This window comes from Loxodonta africana, chromosome 10 (genome assembly GCF_030014295.1).
Source record: "Loxodonta africana isolate mLoxAfr1 chromosome 10, mLoxAfr1.hap2, whole genome shotgun sequence".
Lineage (NCBI taxonomy): Eukaryota > Metazoa > Chordata > Mammalia > Proboscidea > Elephantidae > Loxodonta > Loxodonta africana.
Window position 1 is genome coordinate 31,232,289 of NC_087351.1, and position 21,640 is coordinate 31,253,928.

Genomic DNA, 21,640 nt, shown 5'->3' on the forward strand with positions numbered 1-21,640 from the left:
ATCTTTTTCCACTTTTTCTCCCTTCTTGCTGCGCTTATTGTGAAAGGAAGGGCTCTTTCCCCTCCTCGCCTTTCTTCCGCCCTCTCCCGCTTACCATTTTTTTCCTTTTACCTCTCCACTGTGGCCTCTTGACCTCACCACAGAGTTACAAAAGTAAAATCCTTGAAGAGATGCTGCTGTGAGAATGTTAATGAGCCTTCCCCACAAAGGGGCAAAGACTTTACTTCACTGAGTTGGAAAAAAGCCCCTTTGAAAAGGGGTTTCTGTGTGTGGTGAAGTGGAGAGGGGAGGGGAAGGAGAGAGAGGGAGGGAAAGGAGAAAAGAAGGGAGAGAGAGAAAATCAGAGAGAGAATGAAAGAAAGAGAGAGGGAGAGACAGACTTAAACTTAATACTAGAAGAGAATATTAAAATAACACTTTTCTTTCTTCAATTGGTGATCTAATCTTTTGGAAAATGTTCTGTGGTCTTTTGACCTTGCAGACTAAGTGCTTACATTCCCAGGAAGCTGAAGAGGCACTCAAGGGCATTGGAGATAATAAAGGAATAGGAAAAAGGGACTTATCCTGGCACCCCACCCCCAGTTCCTTCTCAAATGTGGGAGCCTGAGTGGCTTCAGGGGGAATATTCTGGATGAGGAAAGCAGGTGTTGAAGATAGGTTTTTCCTTCTGGCTTTTTTTCTGGTTTCTTCTTATGACATTTTTTAATTTTACCAACATTTTCTATTTCAGCTTCCCCATTGGCCATTGACCCAATATAGCTTAAAGTATTGTTGAGGTGTTTCATCATGGAGTCAATTTTTAAGCCAGACCACTTGAGCACAGTATCTGTATCCTTCATTTGTGTGCAAAGGTTGTCTCTGAGTTAGTTAAAATGGATGTTAAAGTACATCAGTGACAAAATTAAGTGCTTAATTTTATGTTGTTGCTTTTTAACAAAAACTGGATATAATGTTTGAATCTCAGAGAGTTTAGTACAAATTGTTTTGTGATGTTAGCACAACACCACTGTTAAAGAAGCCCCGGACTGTGAGGAACAAAGAGAAGGTGACTAGAATGAGATGCCTGCAAGACAAAGGATAAAGATCCAGTCAGGAATGCTAATTCTCAGAACCCTGAATTCTCCTCTGTATCTGAATTCCCAGACCCACCGATTCACATTCCTGGGGTCCACCCCGGATCTGAATCTCAGAGAGTGGGGGGTGGGGGGTGGGTATGGAGCTGGGATTTAAGATTTAAAAAAAATTTTTTTAAATGATTCCTCGGCAGAGTCAATTTGAGACAATTGCACTTGACTGGTGGTTTCTAAACCATGGGCTCTAGATTCCTAGGAGACCGCCTTGTTGTTGCAAGGGAATCCATGTATCCATGAACCAAGCCCTGTCTGTTGATCAAATAAACAACATGTCTCTTAAATGTATGTACTATTTGCTAAATGTTTGTTGCTGTTGTTGAGATTAATACACTTTTACGTATTAATCTCAAAAAACTACTTAAAAGTACTTCTATACGCATAGTGGTTTTTTGCCCTAAAATACAATTATAGTCATGTGGGGGTCCAGGAAACTTTTTGGCATTTCATTCAACACCTTTTCTCTCATGACAATACTCTGCTCTTAGCCTTCCTGTCTTTCTAGTTTGTATGTAGAAGAGCAAACCTTGTGGAGGCATTTCCTGTACCCTCTGATGAGTTAGAATCATATAAGGAATTTGGTTTAATGGCAAGAGAACTGAACCAGGAATCTAGAAACACATGTAATGTTTTCATTGAAGACAATAATCACAGCTGCAGCACGTTCTGTGTGCCAGGCCCTTTGAATACATAATCTCATTTAATCCTAAAACAACTTTGCAAAGGAAGCTTTTTATAACCCCTATCTTATACACGTTGTTGTGTGCCGTTGAGCCGATTCTAACTCATTCCGAACCTACACATGTAGAACACCCAAATTTACGAATGAGGAAACCATAGAGCAGAGAGGCAAAGTAGCTTTCTTGCTTAGGGTCTCATAGCTAAAATGCAGGGTTGAAATTTACCCCAGCAATGCCCAGTTGGACAGCCTGCATTTATTTTTTACCACCATGTGACACTTGGTTGCCATCCTGTTAATGTCTGCCTCTGTTATGGGCTTCCCTTTGTGGCTGCAGACCTGGAACATGACTTAAATTTCCAATTTCCAAAGAAGATTTGAAGACTGACAGGAAAATATCCACAACAGATATGGTTCTTATAAGTACATATAGCGCCACATGTTGTCTTGCTAGCATTAAGGGACTAAGTCAATAAAGAAGAGTGAAGGAAAAACACCCTTTGCAAAACTTTACTACACTAGAAAGCATTGGCAAACAATCCCTGGTCTTATTAGATGATTTCCGCCTGGCCTCATTCAGGTGGCAGTTGCCATGGTGTTTTAGGGGAAGAGGGAGGGAGAAGATCAAGGAGGGTCATTCAGACTGAGTCTTGTCTGGTGTTTCTTTTCATAGTTCATTCTGCAAAGGATGGAAGGAATTTAAACATTCATATGAGGGAGGATAGAACTTACTCTTTTTGCTTTTCTTCATTCTCCATGTTATGCATGTTAAATACAGGGGAAATGGAGTTTGTGAAGAGAGAAAGGCAGTGGACCAGGAAAGGGAGGTGGTGGGGGAAGGGCCCTGAGCCTAGCAGCTTGTGGGAGAGGGCTGGGTTAGGGGTGGGTTAGAATGTGTGTGTGTTTTCTAAGGAGAAATTATAGGAACAATTTGTTAAAGTTCTGAGGGCCCTGAGGTTGGTCATTTGAAAGAAAACAATGATTCTACCAGATGGGAGTCAGGTAGAAACAGTGGGGCTGGGATATGATAAGAAAAATGATAAGAAAGGTAAGAAAATAAAAAATGAAAGAAAGAAAAAACAACAATAAGAAAGGAAACATATCAAAGAGATGGGAAAAGGGAGCTAAGCTTCATGGCCAAATATTTGGAGGAATAGGAACATATGGATTGATGTTAAGTCAGAAAACATGAATAATTGACAATGTGGAACCTTTAAGAGGAGACATGGACTCCCTATGCTAGGAAGCTGAAAGAGACTTTAGGGATCATCTCCAAATCTCTCACTTTCCCCGATAAGACCCAGAGAGGTTAAGCGACGCTTTACAAGATTATCCAGAACCATATTTTATCTCAGGGAATTGTTCTTTCCCTACCATGGAACTGGGGGAGAAACAGGGTGAGAATGAGTGGGAAACTAAGCATAAGTAAATTTTAAAAGAGAGATCTTAAATTAATTTCTCCATCCTCTCTAAATTTATGACTTTTTTTTTCCTTGTGGGGACCACTGGGATTTTTGGAGCTAATTCCATTCTTTTAGCTTCATACCTTAAATTATTTCAGTCAGATAATAATCTGTTCTTTCATTTTAGAGACTATCCTTAGGAAAGTGATCCCTCAGTGACTAATTTCAGTACTGAGAAAATTCTTGATGTTGTCTAATTGATTCCTAATTATATTTTTAAGTGCAAATCCTTTTAATTTGCCCTTGATAGAATTTATTCATTCATTCAACAAATATTTTGTGAGCCCCTATTATGTGCTAGGTACCTAGCAAACCCACTGCCATCAAGCCGATGTCGGCTCCATGAGGCACCTAGTATACAAGAGGAAATAAGGCAGATGCTGTCTAGTTGATTATTATATAGATATTTTGTCTCAAAACCCAGTAACCCTTTGTCTCATAGGTGTTGGTTTATCTCCCTGGCCAAGTTGGAGCAGAAGATATACTCTGTCTTTTTGTTTCTCACAGTGCCCAGCACCAAGGCATAGTAGCTATATGTGATCTCAGATACATCAGTTTGGCGGCCCAGGCTAAGAACACTGGGTGGTTGGTTGCTTAAAGAGGGAGATGATGAGCAAGAAGGGCATGGATCTCCCAGCCAGTGCCATGAAGACCTTGTATTCGTATAACCATCTACCCTACCCTTCCCTCACCAGGTCCTGATCATGGCCCATCCCTTAGCCCCATGCTAAACATGAAATGATTCAAATATATATTTGACTTACTTTTAGTTCTATGCTGGATAACTGTTCCTGTATATATATAAAACAACAACAAAAAAAAAACCCAAACTCGTTGCCATGGAGTTGATTCTGACTCATAGCCACCCTATAGGTCAGAGTAGAACTGTTTCCAAGGAGCACCTGGTGGATTTGAACTGCTGACCTTTTGGTTAGCAGCCATAACTCTTAACCACTATGCCACCAGGGTTTCCAGGAATGTGTGTGTGTGTGTATATATATATATATATATGTATATATATATATATATTTTATTGTGTTTCAGGTGAAAGTTGACATAGCAAATGAGGTTCCCACTTAACAATTTTTATACAAATTTTTCCATGACACTGATTACATTTTTCATAATGTGTCAACATTCGTATTTTTTCCATTCTGTTCTATTTCCATTAATCTAGCTTCCCTGCCCCTACTTCTTGTTCCCATTTTTTTTTTTTTTAATGTCTTTCTTGCTTTCTAAAAAATAGCATTAGCTTTCTAGTATGTTTATTGCTGTATAAGCTCAGTGAGTAGACTTTGGAGTCAGACAGACACTGGTTAAAATCTTGATTCTTCCACTTATTGGTATGGGATCTTAGGCAGATTAGTTTTTGTTTTTTTTTTTTTAGATTTACTAAGCTCCCTTAATTTCCTCATCTGGGAACAGGGATAATAATACATTTATAGAGCATCAATTATATCCTAGGTATTTTTTATAAGTACTTTACATGTATTATCTCATTTATTTTCTTAATCCTATAAAGGTAAGCATTATTTTAATACCTGTTTTTTATAGAAAATGGAGGTACTTTTTTTTTAAAGAATTAAATGAGAATTAATGTAAACAGCTGGATATTGGACATATAGTAAAAAAAAAAAAAAAAGCACTCAACAAATGACAGCCATTATTTGTTCAGTTTGTGATTTGCCATGATTGCTAGCTCTTTCTCAGTTACACTTATGCATAATTATTCACGGACATTTGTTATTTTGCATATCCCCATGTGAGAAACCAGGTGTGTCCTCCCTGTGAGCAGGAATATGATACTTTTTAGGGGACCCCAGTAGGCAAGCCATGAAGGCAGGCAGTGACATTGTAGAAACTGCTGTAGAGAGTGAAAGTGGTGTCAGGAGGTTCTATTGGAAGAAGATGGGATGGAGTGCCTGGTAGTAATTATGGGCAGCTCACATGGGAGGAGAAAGGAAGGGGAGACTCTTAAGTTTGAGTGAAGGGGCTCAGAGGATTTGGGAGCAGAGTTTCCCAATAATGGGGAAGGACTTAATAACCAAATTGTCTGTCTGTGAGATTTTGGTCTTTGCCCCGTTTGGAAACCCTGGTGGTATAGTGGTTAAGTGCTACGGCTACAGTTTGAATCCACCAGGTGCTCCTTGGAAACTCTATGGGGCGGTTCTACTCTGTCCTATAGAGTCGCTATGAGTTGGAATCGACTTGATGGCAATGGGTTTGGTTTGTTTTTGGTTTGCCCTGTTTGGGAACCCTGGTGGCGTAGTGGTTAAGAGCTACAGATGCTAACCAAAAGGTCGGCTGTTTGAATCCTCCAGGTGCTCCTTGAACCCCCCCAGGGCTTTCTACTCTGTCCTATAGGATCAATACGAGTCGGAATCGACTCAATGGCAACAGATTTGGCTTTTTTTTTTTTTTTTAAATCACTCAAGGGGAGTTATTCTTTCTATTACTTACTACCATCTCTACTCTCCAAACTTCCATCACCCTTTCAAACACAGCATTTTTAAGCTGCTCATCTTTATAGGGTCACCCTGAAATCCCAGTATTAACTTTGTTTTCTTGAAATGGAAGAAGGGATAGACACTACCTTCCCCCCCGCACAAGGAACCTGAATTATAGCCTCAGAAAATCAACTCAATAAAATCCCACTATATCATTTAAAACCTTAGAAGAACAACTTAAAAGTGTCATATCCATTATAGTATATGAAATCCCTTCTAATTTTAAGATCTGTCTAAAAAGAGAATGGTAAAATAATCTATAACATGATTTTTGAAATAAAAAACCCCACATTTATAAGAAGTCATAGTTTGGCCATTTTTTAATATCCACTAAGTATCCACTCTGTGCCAGCTGGGCATGATGTATGTGAATATAACCTCATGTTCTTTTTACCCTCCTGGGGCTTCTATTGAAAGTCCACTTGACAAATAGAGCTTATGACATGTGTTTGCATTTTTGGAAAACTCATTGAACTTGGGTTCTAATCAGACTCTTTCATTCTGCAGTTGAATCACCTTGAGAAATTGTCTTTACCTCTCCCAGACCTCAGTTGCCTTGTCTGCAGTGATAAGGTTAGACCAGATAAAGTTCTCACCCAGCTTTAAATGTCTGTGCCTTTATATGTGAGTATCTGCATCAATTAACAAAATATGTCTGTTGCAACAATTTCTACACAGTGTCCTACAATAATAAATCTATGGGGGTTAGTTTCTAAAGGCAACAACTAAGTGCAAAAGTCACCTAGAGTTAAAGCCGAAAATCCCTGAAGAAATATACCACTAAGCACAGCACAGACTGGTGTCACTCTAGTATTGGAACGGATGGTGATTTTTTTAACTGGTCATTGGATGATGTAGGTGGTCTGCATTTAGAAGGAAGGTCAAATAAAAAATATGCATTTCTGAAGATAGAATCACACTCATGCTTATATTAGAGAAGGACAAGGGAATGGAGACTGTGCTCATTGAATAGGGTTATCTGCATTCTTTACATTGTTGTTTCTCTCTTTTTTTGCAGATGTCATTAGAGTCGAATTTGCGTATTAAAATTTAATTTGAATTAACTTGAAATATTAAAGTCTATTTTAGGCCTGCTAACCTCGGTAACCTTCAGAAGCAAGTCCCGTCAAAAGCAGAGGGGTTTAAGGGTTCATGATGCTGCATCCCCAGATGGCAGAATGACCTCAGGATTTAACCCCAAGCCCAAGCCAGAGAAAGCCTTTCTTTCTTTTCGACCTAAGTGCCAAGCTAGATCTCCCAATTATAGGTACACTCTCAACAAACATTTATCAAGTGCATTATATATTTCACTCACTCGGTCTGCACTTAGGTGGCAAGTAGAATAAAAAAAAAAAACCACAACACACATTTCTTACCCTAGAATCACACTCACGCTCGTATTATGAAAGGGACAGGAGACGCAGGAGTGTTGAGGCTACAAAGGTAAATAAGACAGGGAAATAAGACAGGGATACTGCCCCTCCCGGAGAAGAGGGGCAATATTAAACAAATAAGCACAATACAAACAAAAATACCAAACCAGTTGCTGTGAAGTTGATTCGGACTCATGGCAACCCCACGTATTCAGAATGGAACTGCCCTCTATAGGGTTTTCCATGGCTGTGATCTTTTGGAAGCAAGTGGCCAGACCTTTCTTCCGAGGTGCCTCTGGGTGGGTTCAAACCACCAACCTTAAAGGTTAGTAGTCAAGTGCTTAAACATTTGCACGATCCACGGACTTCTAATACACAATGTGAAAATCTTCCATAGATGTGTGGGTAAAGTTCCATGGGGGGAAGAAGGGAGGCTTGACAGACGCTGCCTGGGTGAACTGAGGAAGGCTTTCCAGGGAGGTCATGTGTTAAAATGGGTGTTATGGATGACAGAGCTTAGCTGAATAGAGAAACGCGACAAAGTGTTCCAGACCAAGGAAATGCAGGCATGAAGGCACAGAGGTATCAAAGAGGATGGAGTGCACATGGCCAGCAAGAGTTTTCACGTAATTAAAGAATAGGAGGGAAGTGTGGGGAAAGAAAATTTGAAAGTAAGGTTGGGACTGAATTGTGAAAGGCCATATATGTTATATGAAGAAATTGGAACTTGATGAGGAGACACTGGAATTTTTTCATCCATCCCTTCATGCTTCCATTAAACAAATGTCTGTGGTCATCACTATATATAAGGCACTGTGCTTAGGTGGTATAAATGCAAAGAGAATAAAGACAGACACTTCTTGAGAGAACATTCATCTGGTATAAAGATTAGAACAGTAAAGGAGGTAATGTTAATTAAAAAAAATTTTTTTTTAATTAATAGAAAAAAGCCACTGTTAATTGGCTGTTTCTTTGTGACGAGTCCTATATGAGGCTCTTCACTTACATTATTCTGTGAGTAGACGTTATTATCCCCACTTTATCTGTGAGGATGGCACAGGTCTAGGTAGTATTTCATTCTGTTGTACTAGGGTCGCTATGAGTCAAAGGAAACCCTGGTGGCATAATGGTTAAGAGCTATGCCTGCTAACCAAAGTCGGCAGTTCGAATCCACCAGGCACTCCTTGGAAACCCTATGGGGCAGTTCTACTCTGTCCTATAGGTTCGTTGTGAGTCAGAATCTAGTCCATGGCAACATATCATGAGTCAGAAAGGACTCCAGGGCACCTAACAACAACTAACCTGTGAGGAAACTAAGGTTTAGAAAGGTTAGTTAGTAACTTGCTGAAGGGCATGCAGCTATGAATCAGGAAACTGAGGCTTGAACACATTTATTTTACAACAAAGTGCGTGCTCTAAAGACAATGTGCATTCTGGGATGTGACTTTCTGGGTTTAAATTGCCTTCGCCACTTATCAAATGCATGACCTTGGGCATTTTACTGCTCCGGTTTTCTCATATGCAACATGAGGATAATAATAGCACCTACTTCATGGAATTGTGGTGGAGACTGAACGAAAATCTGTTAAAGCCTTTGGGTCAGTGCTTGGCAAAGCTTTCAAGCTCAGTACATTTGATAGCTATTATCATGATGCAGGAAACCCTGGTTGCATAGTGGTTAGGTGCTATGGCTGCTAACTAAAAGTTCGGAAGTTACCAGGCGCTCCTTGGAAACTCTATGGGGCAGTTTTACTCTGTCCTATAGGGTTGCTATGAGTCGGAATAGACTTGACGGCAATGGGTTCGTATCATGATGCTGTCCTGTGCAGGTAGCAAGTGCTGAGTGTTATGAGAGATGCAGACCAAGTGTGTCCATGGTCAGAGGAAGGAAATGTTACTTCCAATTGGATGGTGGCAGGGTAGATTAAAGGAGGCCATGAGGAATTCATTTCAATTGGGTTCCGAAAATAAAAGTAGGACTTGAACATTTAGATTCTAAATTTTAGAGTGGAAGGCTATATGAGGAAGGCAGAAAGGAGCTAGTCACCTGTAAAGAAATAAAAATGCAAGCAAATCAATTGGATAATTACTGAGACTGGCAAGAGCTATGAAGTAAATTAAATCGAGTAATAGTTAAGAAAATGAGGAGGAAGGATGGGGCCGATAGGTAAAGAGTTAAGTGATTCTTTCTTGATGTAGAATACTGTTCATTTGAATATTAACTGCTGTCTGTGAATGGATACAGAATATTGGCCCAAACTGACTGAAATACAAACTCTCTGAAGTAGGGACTATTTATAATGCAAATATGAAAAACACCTGAACATTTAAGCAGACCAACAACAGTGAACGCTAATCTTTGTGAGACATTCAAGCCATCATGATTTTGATGACAGAAAAAGCAATAATTATTCTTTGTCGGGAGTTGTCTTAAGCTAGAACTATATAAGATTAGCCCAGGCCATTCTATTCTTATCGCTCATTCATTCATTCAACAAATATTTCACTGAGAGCTTACTATGTCCCGGGAACTATGCCGTGCCTGGAGTTCTCATTCTCTTGCTCCAAGACACAGAAGGGACACGTCAGGAGAACTCCAGGCAGGTTCTTAAACAGTACTTGTTTCCGGATATTTTTGGACCAGGGATGGAGAGAACCTGGTAATATACAGGAACCAGAACGTGTCCTGAGATGATCTACTGAGAGAGGGGCTGAGGACAAAGTACCCTAATCGAGTTTTTGAAAAGATTTCAGTGTCCCGAATTTTATTTGAACTAATAGACATACACTGCCTGTCTTCCACATTCCTCTGCATGCCTCACTCCCCTGGCCCACCCCTTCGCACCCCTCTTCCTGTACCTGTCCTCATCTTTTGCTATCCAAATTGACTAAGCAAACCTCCCTCTTTCAGTCCATTCCAACGCATGCAAGTCCTTGCAACCTGTCTCTGGGTTCAGTCCCAAGCCTGGCGGGGCGGTAAATGGATTCAGAGTCGCTGCGCAAACACAAATCCCCATGGAAACCAAACAACTAAGAAAACAATAAAGGGAGGAAAATGTAGCCGTCGCCTGACCTCTTAGCTCACCCTCCAAATTCTTTTCGATCTTGGGCATGAAGGCAAGTACTTATTTGTGTAACTTGTTGAAGGAAATACCCTGACCAAACACAAAAACAAAAACAAAAAAGTAGGGAGAGGAAAAACTAAGATCCTCTTTTCTCCTTGACACGGGTAAGTGAAGGGCAGTGGGATGGCTCCACCTGGTGGTAGAAATGCCAAATTACCTCCCAAAGAGGAAAACCTAATTACTGAGTCTGCAATGCAGCCTATTAAGCAAGCAGCTGCAAGAAGAAAAGGCAGCAAAGATGCAGCGTTCAGGAGCCCCTCCTAGGAAAGTATTGTTTAGCTGTGATGCATTTAGTACTTTCCCTTTCTCCCATATTTTACCCTTTATCTTGATGGCTCAATTTTTTGCATCCAATCCAAAATACAATATGGGGACATGGACTCTAGTCTGGTATCTTCTAACTTTGCACTAAATGTTTTCTACGTGAATGTCTTCTTGTTACCACAAATTCAGTGTAATTCAGGAGCTGGGTGATGCGCTTCTCTTTCTTTCTTTTCCCTTCTAGAAGATAGCCTTTGCTGACTTACATAGGGATATCAGAAGTTTGGTACCACTGTCTTTTTCTAAAATAATACTTTATTGTGTTTTTGGTGAAAATTTACATAGCAAATCAGCTTCCCGTTTAATAATTGTTACACAAATTTTTCAGTGACGGTGGTTACATTTTTCACAATGTGTCAACATTCTCATTAACTCTATTATAAATGCGCCATTTCCAGTAATCTAGATTCCCTATCACCTTACTCTTCCATCTTTGCTTTAGAGAAATTGTTGACCTTTTGGTTTCATATGGATGATTTTTTTAAAGGTGTGCAGCACTCACAGGTGATATTCTTTATTAGCCAATCTGTTATTTAGCTAAAAGGTGACCGCAGGGGATAGTTTCCGTTTGTCAAAGAATAAAAATTCATACTCTGTTAAAATAAAAGTAAAGAGATTTATTGAAGGTTCAAAAGTGATTTGAACCAGGGAATGTGAGGTTCACAAAGTGAAACCAGATGCTCCAAGGTGGTAGAGTTGCAGAGACATATTTATAGAGTGAGAACAAAGAACTTAAGGCATGCTACTTTGACTGGATATTGTAAACTTAGATCAGCATAAGGCAGGATTACTTGAATTGGGGGCTTTACAATGATGGCTTTAGATGAGATAATTGCAGAAGTTTGTAATTATGGTGGGGGGAGTCTATGCAGGTGATCCCAAGGTGCTTACAATGCATTCTTTCTGAGAACATTCTGTTAAAGCAGTTCCCTTGAGCAAAAGATTTCCTTTAAGGCTGTCTGCTCAGGAAATTTCAGATAAGGATTTGCGTCAAAACTCCCTACACTGCATTCTTTCTATATCTTTGGCTTAACTACACAGAAGAACATTTCCTGAGTTATGGGCTTAAGTCTGTCTAAAGGTTAATGGCAGTTAAAGAAGTGCACAGGAGTTAGAAGGGAGCCAGGACTCAGACGTAGATCAGGCATTTTACTAAAGTCAAATGCTTCGGTTTTGGGGCTGTCACACAGTCCTTCCTTTTGATCAAGAGTTTCAGTAAACATTCTTTGATCACTATTGTAAGAATGATTTCCTCTGTATAGGCTTCCTGATGATATCCATTATTCAGGTGGATGCTTATCTTAATAAGCCTTTAAGACCCCAGACATCACCTGTATATAGGTGGTGGGGCACTGTCTAACATCTTCCCATGCCTTTGCTTAGCATTCTTCTTCTGTAATTCGTAGTCAAGGGGCTATGTGGAGTGAGATCACATCAGAGGAACATCTTGACAGTTCAAAAGGCTAGTCTAAGGTGTGAGATCCTTTGACATAAAAATGAGTTTCATCTATATACATAATTCTCCTCATGGACATCAAGTTGGATCTTTGAGTCAAAACATTGGGTGTAAATTTTAGACAGTATTTGACTGTTACAATAATGATTACAATAGCAATAAGTATCATTAACCCAGTTAATGATAGAGATTTGACCCAGGAACTAATTTCAGAGGGAGCTAACTAAAAATATTGAACCAGGAATCAGAACTAGAGTCTTTTATATCTAACCAGGTAGCCTTTTGGTGCACCTTTTCAATGTCTTGTTCTACCCTATTAAAGGTGTTAATCTAAATGCAATAGGAGGTATTAATTATAGCACAAACACCTCCATGGTGGGCTAAAAGGAAGTCTAAAATGATCTAGTGATCCACAACTACTTTGTAAATAGAATCTAAAGATTTTTGTTGGGCATTCATGCCATTAGCAATGTCATTAACAATTTGTTGCATTGAGAAGGACACATATTGAGGTGCCCATTCTAATTGTGCTGTTCCATAAAAGGAGAAGATCTTAAAAACCTATATCCCATTCCAGGATTGAGTCTAATGGGGTTATGATATCCATAAATGTCTTCCAAGGTATCTCTTCTAATTCTGGCTAACAATTTAGGCTGTTAGTCCAATGTAAACTATCATGATAGCAGTGGGGATCTAAAGGCACCCCTAGCTGGCCCAAGGTGTATTGACCTGTCATATTCCATCTGTCTAAACAGGGTAATGTCCAAGAATAGGGTCCATTACTTGGGTTTGGTCTTTTTTTTAGTGGAATACTCTTATCTTCCTCATGAAAATATATATCTATAAGGAAAACAGATCATATTATTTCTGGTATAATTGTGTGGTAAGGGAATGTTTTTATTAACTTGTTCAAGTCAATACTCTGCTGAAGAATTGTTGCAAATAGATAAATGTTACATTTTTAGAGGGTTCCAGAGTCTATAGGAGCTTTGGTGGCACAGTGGTTAAGAGCTACAGCTGCAAACCAAGGATTGGCAGTTCAAATCCACCAGTCCCTCCTTGGAAACCCTATGAGGCAGTTCTACTCTGTCTTATACGGTTGCTATGAGTTGGAAACAACTCAACAGCAACAGGTTAGAGTCTAGTACAAAGAGGGGGGATGAGCCGTACTTTATGCAGTCATGTAATTCCTTTCATTTACCTGATAAAATCTCAAAGTATCTAGGGAATTCTCTGTGTTGGAGTGAAAAGCTAATTTGGAAAACATGAACTTCTCTTTGTTTTGCAAAGAAAGCTCTCAAGTGTTCCATGGCCTGGTCAGGGATTGTAGGTTAGGTGAAATTAAAACACGATACCTGAGGTTGCACTAACATTCCAGGAGGATGCCATAGTCTAACATGTATGGCCAACTTAAAGATGATGTTGAGGCTAACAGTAGCATTGGGAGTAAAACAATAATTCAATATAGAGGATGTTAATGGATCTGAATTCTGATGTCTGGATTTTGAAATCTGGTGGCAAACCAGCAGCCAGTTAAATTACTGGCACTAGCCACTGCTTGGGATAATCTGACAAAGATATTTTCATGCCATGCATTAATGAGAGTCATGCTACATAGTAAGAGAATATTTGAGATAGGCTTCATAATGGAAGAAGACAAACCAAAAGTAGTATAACAAGGCAAATGTCATAAAAATAGTGGATGTAATAAAACAAGTCCCTGCTTCAGTAATTTGCATAGAAAAAAGAGGATATTAAAACAGGGGATCATTTCAACAAAGTGCAATACGGTAACTAATAAAAGTATGGCAAAAAGCACAGGGCAAAATGCAAAGGTACCGATAGTCTACACGACAGTTCTCACCAGACAATAAATCCAAGTTTGTAAAGCAGATCAATTTCAAAAGTAATAGGAGTTAAATAAAGTCCAACATCTTCAAGAGTCTGTATCAGATGGAGTCCACTTGGGGTCTTGTTCCTTGGCTTGGGGGAAGCTGTCTACTTCAGACATTGTCTGCTTCTAGCCACCAAGGCATTTGAATTTCAGTTTGAGTCATTCTGTAGGCTGAACGGTCCAGGTAGAGGCAGCCCTGGATTTCTTTAACTGGGACAGGTGTATTCAACTCTTAACTCCTTGTGATTTGGCAGCACAAGGGTTAGTGAGAAGGAACAAGTATAGGCCTTTCCAATGAGGCTCAAGGGAGTCTTTCAATTAATGTCTGTCATGGATTGAATTGTGTCCCCCCAGAATACCTGTCAACTTGGCTAGGCCACAATTCCCAGTATTGGGTGATTATCCACCATTTTGTCGTCTGATGTGATTTTCCTATGTCTTGTAAATCCTGCCTCTATGATATTAATGAGGCAGGGTTAGAGGCAGCTATGTTAATGAGGCAGGACTCAATCTACAAGATTAGGTTATGTCTTAAGTCTATCTCTTTGGAGATATAAAAGAGAGAAGTGAGCAGAGAGACACGGGGACCTCCTGCCACCAAGAATACAGAACTAGGAAGGGAGCATGTTCTTTGGATCTGAGGTTCCTGTGCTAAGAATCTCCTTGACTGGGGAAGATTGATGACAAGGACCTTCCCCCAGAACCAACAGAGAGAGCCTTCCGCTGGAGCTGGTGCCCTGAATTTGGACTTGTAGCCTACTAGACTAAGAGAGAATAAACTTCTGTTTATTGAAGCCATACACTTGTGGTATTTTTGTTATAGTAGCACTAGATGACTAAGGTACCATCTCTTCCAATAAACATAATCTCCAGGCTTAACGGGAGGAAATTGGGACAAGTCTGATTTTTGGTTACCAAAGGTGCTTTCACTTGTGTGGAATACTCCTTGGAGTACTGAATCAGGGACTGACAATATTTTAGTAAGTTAGCTTGAAGTAAATTGGAATTGGTCCAGGCCGACTGATAAGGGAGGGCCATAGCCCATCTAGTAATGGTTTCATATGGTGTCAATTTATGTAATCCAAATGAAGTAGATCTTAAATTTAAAAGGACAAAAGGGAGCACTTGGACCCAAGGCGAGTGAAGAGACATGGGAAATTTGGCTAACTGAGTTTTAATGATATTGTTGGTCCTCTCTGAAAGGCCTGAAGATTGAGGATGGTAAGGATAATGGACTCTTTGAAAAATAGGGACAATTTTTACATATTTTCTTTATTAATTGGCCAGTAAAGTGGGTACTTTGATCACTGCAAAGAGTTTTGGGGGCTCCCCAAGTGGGGATATTTTCCAAAAGTTTCTTAGCTATGAAGTTTGCAGTGGTTCAATGGCACGGAAAAGCCTCTACCCAATGAGAGAAACTACAGACCATCAATAATACAAATTTGTGGCCATTCAAGTGTGGAAGTTGAATAAAATGAATTTGCCATTCGAGCATAGGCCCTGAAGGCAGAGGGTATTTCCCAGGTGGGATTTATATGGTTTCCTGAATTAAATTGAGAACATATAGATCAGTGTGAGGTGACATAATCAGTGCCTTCAAAGAAATGGCCCCACCGATATTTCTTCAATATTTACATTATTTTATCTCCTCCCAAATGGGAGTTCATATGTAATGCTTTCATCATGGAGATTTGGAGAGATTTGGGAAGAACGGGTGTCTTGGTCGTCTAGGGCTGCTATAACAAATATCACAAGCGGATGGCTTTAACAAAGAGAAATTTATTCTCTCACAGTCTAGTAGGCTACAAGTCCAAATTCAGGGCATCAGCTCCATGGGAAGGCTTTCTCTTTAGGCTCTGGAAGAAGGTCTTTGTCATCAGTCTTCCCCTGGACTAGTAGCTTCTCCACAGAGGAACCCCAGGTCCAAAGAAAGCACTCTGCTCCCAGGGCTGCTTTCTTGGTGGTATGAGATTCCCAACTCTCTGCTCCTTTTCTTTCATTTCTTGTAAGATAAAAGGCAGTGCAGACAACACCCCAGGGAAACTTCCTTTATATTGGATCAGGGATGTGACCCGAGCAAAGTTGTTACATCCCACTCTAATCCTCTTCAACATATTCCAATCTTGCCTCATTAGCCACAGGCAGAGATTAGGATTTACAACATATAGGAAAATCAATCACAAAATGGAGGACAACAACACAATGCTAGCCAAGTTGACAGATATTTTTGGGGGACACAATTCAATCCATGACAACAGGCAAGTGATTAAGTCCCATCCATATCCCTGAAGTAGACTCCTGGGAGCAACCATATTTTTTCCATATCTCAATTTCATCTTTTGATTTACAAAAAGGTGTTCAAGGGAGATTCTACCAGGAGTACAGACATCTTTAATAGATCAGAAGGGTAGTAGTAAGAATGGTCTTTATCATGGTGACCATGGCTAAAAATTCCCTGGATTTGTTATGTTGAGAACAGGTAGGACAATGAGAAACATGTTCTGCAGCTCTAGAAAAATCACCCCACCAACACTGTTGTAATGGAGTGATCATTTCATCTTGTCCTAAATGTGCATATTCATGTAAATTTCAAATCATGGGAACATGCAAAAATTTTGGTGGGATAAAGTATTATCAGGCCCTATCCATAACTTTGTTACTGGGGTTTGGTAGCAGCCATCTTTTTCCTAAGTCTCAGTTTTATCCTTTGGGGCTATTTGCTGGTGTCTGAAAAGCAGCTCTAAAGCCGCATGAATACCATGATTGTATTCAATGGTTGTTGAGGAAGTGGTGGTTAGAAAGTACTTGAATTATATCTTTCCTTTTCATCACGACTGGGATCAGAACTGTCACAATCATGGCAAGAAGCCGCCGAGAAGCAGCTTGTTTGGCTGTGTAATCAGCTAAGTTTTTTTTTTTTAATTTCCTCTGTTTAGATATTCCTTTGAGTTTGTGGGTTGGTACTTTAATTACTGCAATCTTAGAGGGAAGTAAAAGGGCTTCTAAGAGGTCTGCTACTAAGAAACCATTCTTGATCTGGTTTCCTGAAGAGTTCAGGAACCTCCTTTTTTTCCATAGCATCCCCAAATCATGGGCCACCCTGAATCCATACCTCAAGTCAGTATAAAGATTTACTGACTGTCCAGAAGTCAATTTGCAAGGCCTCGTGAGTGAAATCAATCCAGCTTGCCGAGCTGAAGTAACTTCAGGGAGGGTGCTGCTTTCGAGAACTTCCATGGATGTGGTAATGGCATATCCTCCCTGGTAATTAATGCTAGTAGGATCAAGTCTTAAATATGACCCATCGATGAGTAAGACTAGGCCTGGGTTAGCAAGAGAAATTTCTTGTAATTCAGTCCTGGAGGGCAAAAGTTGTTCTGTAAAGTCTAAACAATCATGAAAGGGGTGGTTATTATTGTTAGGCAAAGGTAAAAGAGTCACAAAATTTAAACAGGCTACCGTATGTAGTTGAATGTTAGAGGAAGCTAGTAGCAGGACTTCATGAGAAGTCAGTCTGCTAGCTGAAAGGTGCAGTGTTAAAGTGAAGTTAAAAATAGTGGGTACTGCATGAGGAACATAAACATCAAGGAAATTTCCTAAAACTGTGCCATTTTTCTGGTAGTCTGGCAGTGGCAGCAACTGTTCTGAGGCAAGGAGGATAACCCCTAGTGACTGAATCAAGTTGAAGGCTATAAAAGCCAACTGGTCTTTCTTGTACTCCATGTCTCTGAGTGAAGACTTGTAAGACATCCCCAGATGTATGAAAAGTGAAAAATTCAAATTATAGTTAGGGAATCCTAATGCTGGTGTGCTAATTAATGATTCCTTTTCAATATGACCTCTTTGTCGTCTTCTGAGAGTTGAAAAGCACCAGGCTCTGGCTTCTTTAAATATTGATATAATGGTTGTGCTAAAAAAGAAAAATTAGGTATCCAGACTGTGCAATAACTACAGTCCTAGGAATCCTCTCAACAGTTTTTTGAAGTTGGAACAGGGAAAGCTAAGATAGTTTCTTTCCTTTTTGGATCAATAGTGATCCCTTTTGCTGAAATTAAGTGGCTATAATTGGTATTTAGAACTATCTTCTTCCACCACCCATTCCTTATTCCCTTTGCCCTCAGCAAGCACTTTGGCTGGTCATGGTTCTTTGCCTGGTGGGGTGATCCAGACCTTAATTCCTGAAGGGTCTGGGTCATTAGCAGTCATGTCAGAATTGGATTGCTGTAGTTTTCCATTGACTTTAATCACCGGGCATGGTAGCACCAAGAGACACCCTAAGGGGTCTCCTCTTTCCAGATGTACTATTCTTTACCTTCATTATGTAATATCGATCCGATTTCCTCTTAGTGATCAGAATCAATCACACCAGCCAGTATGGTAACTGCCTTCTTTGCCTGTTGATCCAGAGGCATAAGGAGTCCAAAGTGGCCAGGTGGCATTCTTAACTTCCAGTTCAATGGAATCAGTGATGTGTCTCCAGGTGGGAGCATTCCTCCCTTTGGAACTAAGACTTCCAAACCTGCAGAGAATAAAGGCGCAGTGATAGGTAGCAAAAATCTTGCAAGGGGGTCACTAGGGGTAATAGTGAGTGGTACCACACTCATTTCCACCCCTTGATTCCTGGACCCATGAATCCTGGCTATAGGAGAAACAGCACCATATATTGGACACTGGTTTAGAGCATCTACAACCTCCTGGAGAATATTTCCCCAAACCTGCAAATTATTGCCATCTTGCTGGCACTGCATTTGTGTCTTTAGAAGGCCATTCCATCATTCTATCAAGCCAGCTGCTTCAGGGTGATGGGGAATACAGTAAGACTAGTGAATTCCATGAGCATGAGCCCACTGCCACACTTCACTTGCTGTGAAGTGAGTCCCTTAATCCAAGGTAATGCTGTGTGGGATACCATGACGGTGGATAAGGCATTCTGTAAGACTACAGATGGTAGTTTTGGCAGAAGCATTGCATGCAGGGAAGGCAAATCCATATCCAGAGTAAGTTTCTATTCTAGTAAGGATGAAATGCTGCCCTTTCCATGATCGAAGTGGTCCAATGTAATCAACTTGGTGCCAGGTTGCTGGCTGATCACCTTGAGGGATGGTGCCATATTGGGAACTCAGTGTTGGTCTCTGCTGTTGGCAGATTGGGCACTTAGCAGTGGCTATAGCCAAGTCAGCCTTGGTGAATGGAAGCCCATGTTGCTGAGCCCATGCATAACCTCCATCCCTGCCACCACGGCCACTTTGTTCAAGAGCCATTGAGCAATGATGGGAGTAGTTGGAGAAAGAGGATGACTAGTTTCCACAGAACGTGTCATCCTATCCACCTGGTTGTTAAAATCATCCTCTGCCAAGATCACCGTTTGGTGAGCATTCACATAGGACACGAATATCTTCACTTCATTGGCCCATCCAGGGAGGTCTCTCCACATACCCTTTCCCCCGAAATTCTTGTCTCCAATTTTCCAATCATGTTCTTTCCATGTCCTTGACCATCCAGCCAAACCATTGGCCACAGCCCATGAATCACTATACAATTAGACATCTGGCCATTTCTCCTTCCAGGTAAAGTGAACATCGAGGTGCATTGTTTGAAGTTCTGACCATTGAGAGGATTTCCCTTTACCACGGTCCTTCAGGGAGGTCCCAGAAAGGGGCTGTTGTGCTGCCCCTGGCTGCTTTTGAGTGGTGCCTGCGTATTGCACAGAACCATCTGTAAATCAGGCAGGAGTTTTCTCTTCTTCAGTCAACTGATCCTAAGGAACTCCCCATGAGGCCATAGGTGCAGACTAGGAGATGGAAGGTAATGGGACAGGAGTGGAGACCATGGGCATTTGCACCACTTCCTCATGCAACTTTCTTGTTTTTCAGGTCCTGCTCTGGCCCTATCTCATATATACCACTTCCATTTAATGATGGACTGCTGTTGTGCACGTCCAACTTCATGACTCTGTGGGTCAGACAACACCCAGTTCATGATGGACAGTTCAGGCCACATGGTGACTTGGTTCCCATGGTTAAGTGTTCAGTCTTTACTAAGGTCCTGTAACAAGCCAAAAGCTGTTTCTCAAAAGGTGAGTAGTTATCTGCAGAGCATGGCAGGGCTTTGCTTCAAAATTCTAATGGTCTGCACTGTGATTCACCGATAGGGGCCTGCCAAAGACTCCAAACAGCATCTGTATCTGCCACTGGCACTTCAAGCACCATTGGATCAGCCAGATCGTATGGTCCAAGTGGCAGAGCAGTTTGTACAGCAGCCTGTTGCAGAACCTTCTCTTGTTCTGGGCCCCACTGAAGACTAGCAGCTTTTTTTTTTTTTTGATAATTTTTATTGAGCTTTAAGTGAACGTTTACAAATCAAGTCAGTCTGTCACATATAAGCTTATATACACCTTACTCCATACTCCCACTTACTCTCCCCCTAATGAGTCAGCCCGCTCCCTCCTTCCAGTCTCTCCTTTCGTGACAATTTTGCCAGTTTCTAACCCTCCCTACCCTGCTATCTCCCCTCCAGACAGGAGATGCCAACACAATCTCAAGTGTCCACCTGATACAAGTAGCTCACTCTTCATCAGCATCTCTCTCCAACCCATTGTCCAGTCCCTTCTATGTCTGATGAGTTGTCTTCGGGAATGGTTCCTGTCCTGTGCCAACAGAAGGTTTGGGGACCATGACCGCCGGGATTCCTCTAGTCTCAGTCAGACCATTAAGTCTGGTCTTTTTATGAGAATTTGGGGTCTGCATTCCACTGATGTCCTGCTCCCTCAGGGAATCTCTGTTGTGCTCCCTGTCAGGGCAGTCATCGGTTGTGGCCGGGCACCATCTAGTTCTTCTGGTCTCAGGATGATGTAAATCTCTGGTTCATGGGGACCTTTCTGTCTCTTGGGCTCATAGTTGTCGTGTGACCTTGGTGTTCTTGTTCTTCATTCTCCTTTGATCCAGGTGGGTTGAGACCCATTGATGCATCTAGATGGCCGCTTGTACAAACTGTTTCTTAACTATCACTTGCATCAGGTCTATCATCTATCCCAAACACTTTAGTTGCTACTACATCCAGTCTAAAGTACCCGCCCTCCTTCCTGAGACCTCTTGCTCTGACCGCATGCTTACTGAATAGCCTTACCAAGTAGCCCTGTCCTTACCTCCCTCTGCTCCAGTTTGGTCAGGCTCCTCCTGGTGCCACATTCACTCCCCCTCTTGACTGCCTAATGCTCTCCTTCCCTTCCTGAACTACTCCAGCTTCTGTTGGGCTCAGTCTCCTTTGGAAGGTTGCAATACTTTTAGTGTTCTCCCCACAATCTAACAGATGACGCTGTTCACTGCTTTTTATAGTGTATGTTTGTTTTGTCATGCCAAGTAAGTTGTCATTTTTGACAGAGGAGGGATCAAGGCTTTTATGCACCTTTTATAATGCCACTTCTCTGGACACAAGGCTAAGCATACTGTAAATGCTTCATTAACACTTGCTGTGAGTCACATTTGACCTCTCCTTGCATAGCACATTGTTTCTACATTGATTATACCACTTATCATAGTTTACCTTCTTTTAAAGGTGGAGCCCCTATCTTTTTCCTCTGCTGCACTGGAAGTAACTCAAGCATAGGGACTATATTGTACTCAACTTTGCATTTTCACAGCATTTAACAGAATGCTACAGTTAGAAGGTAAAGAGCCCTGGTGGTACAGTGGT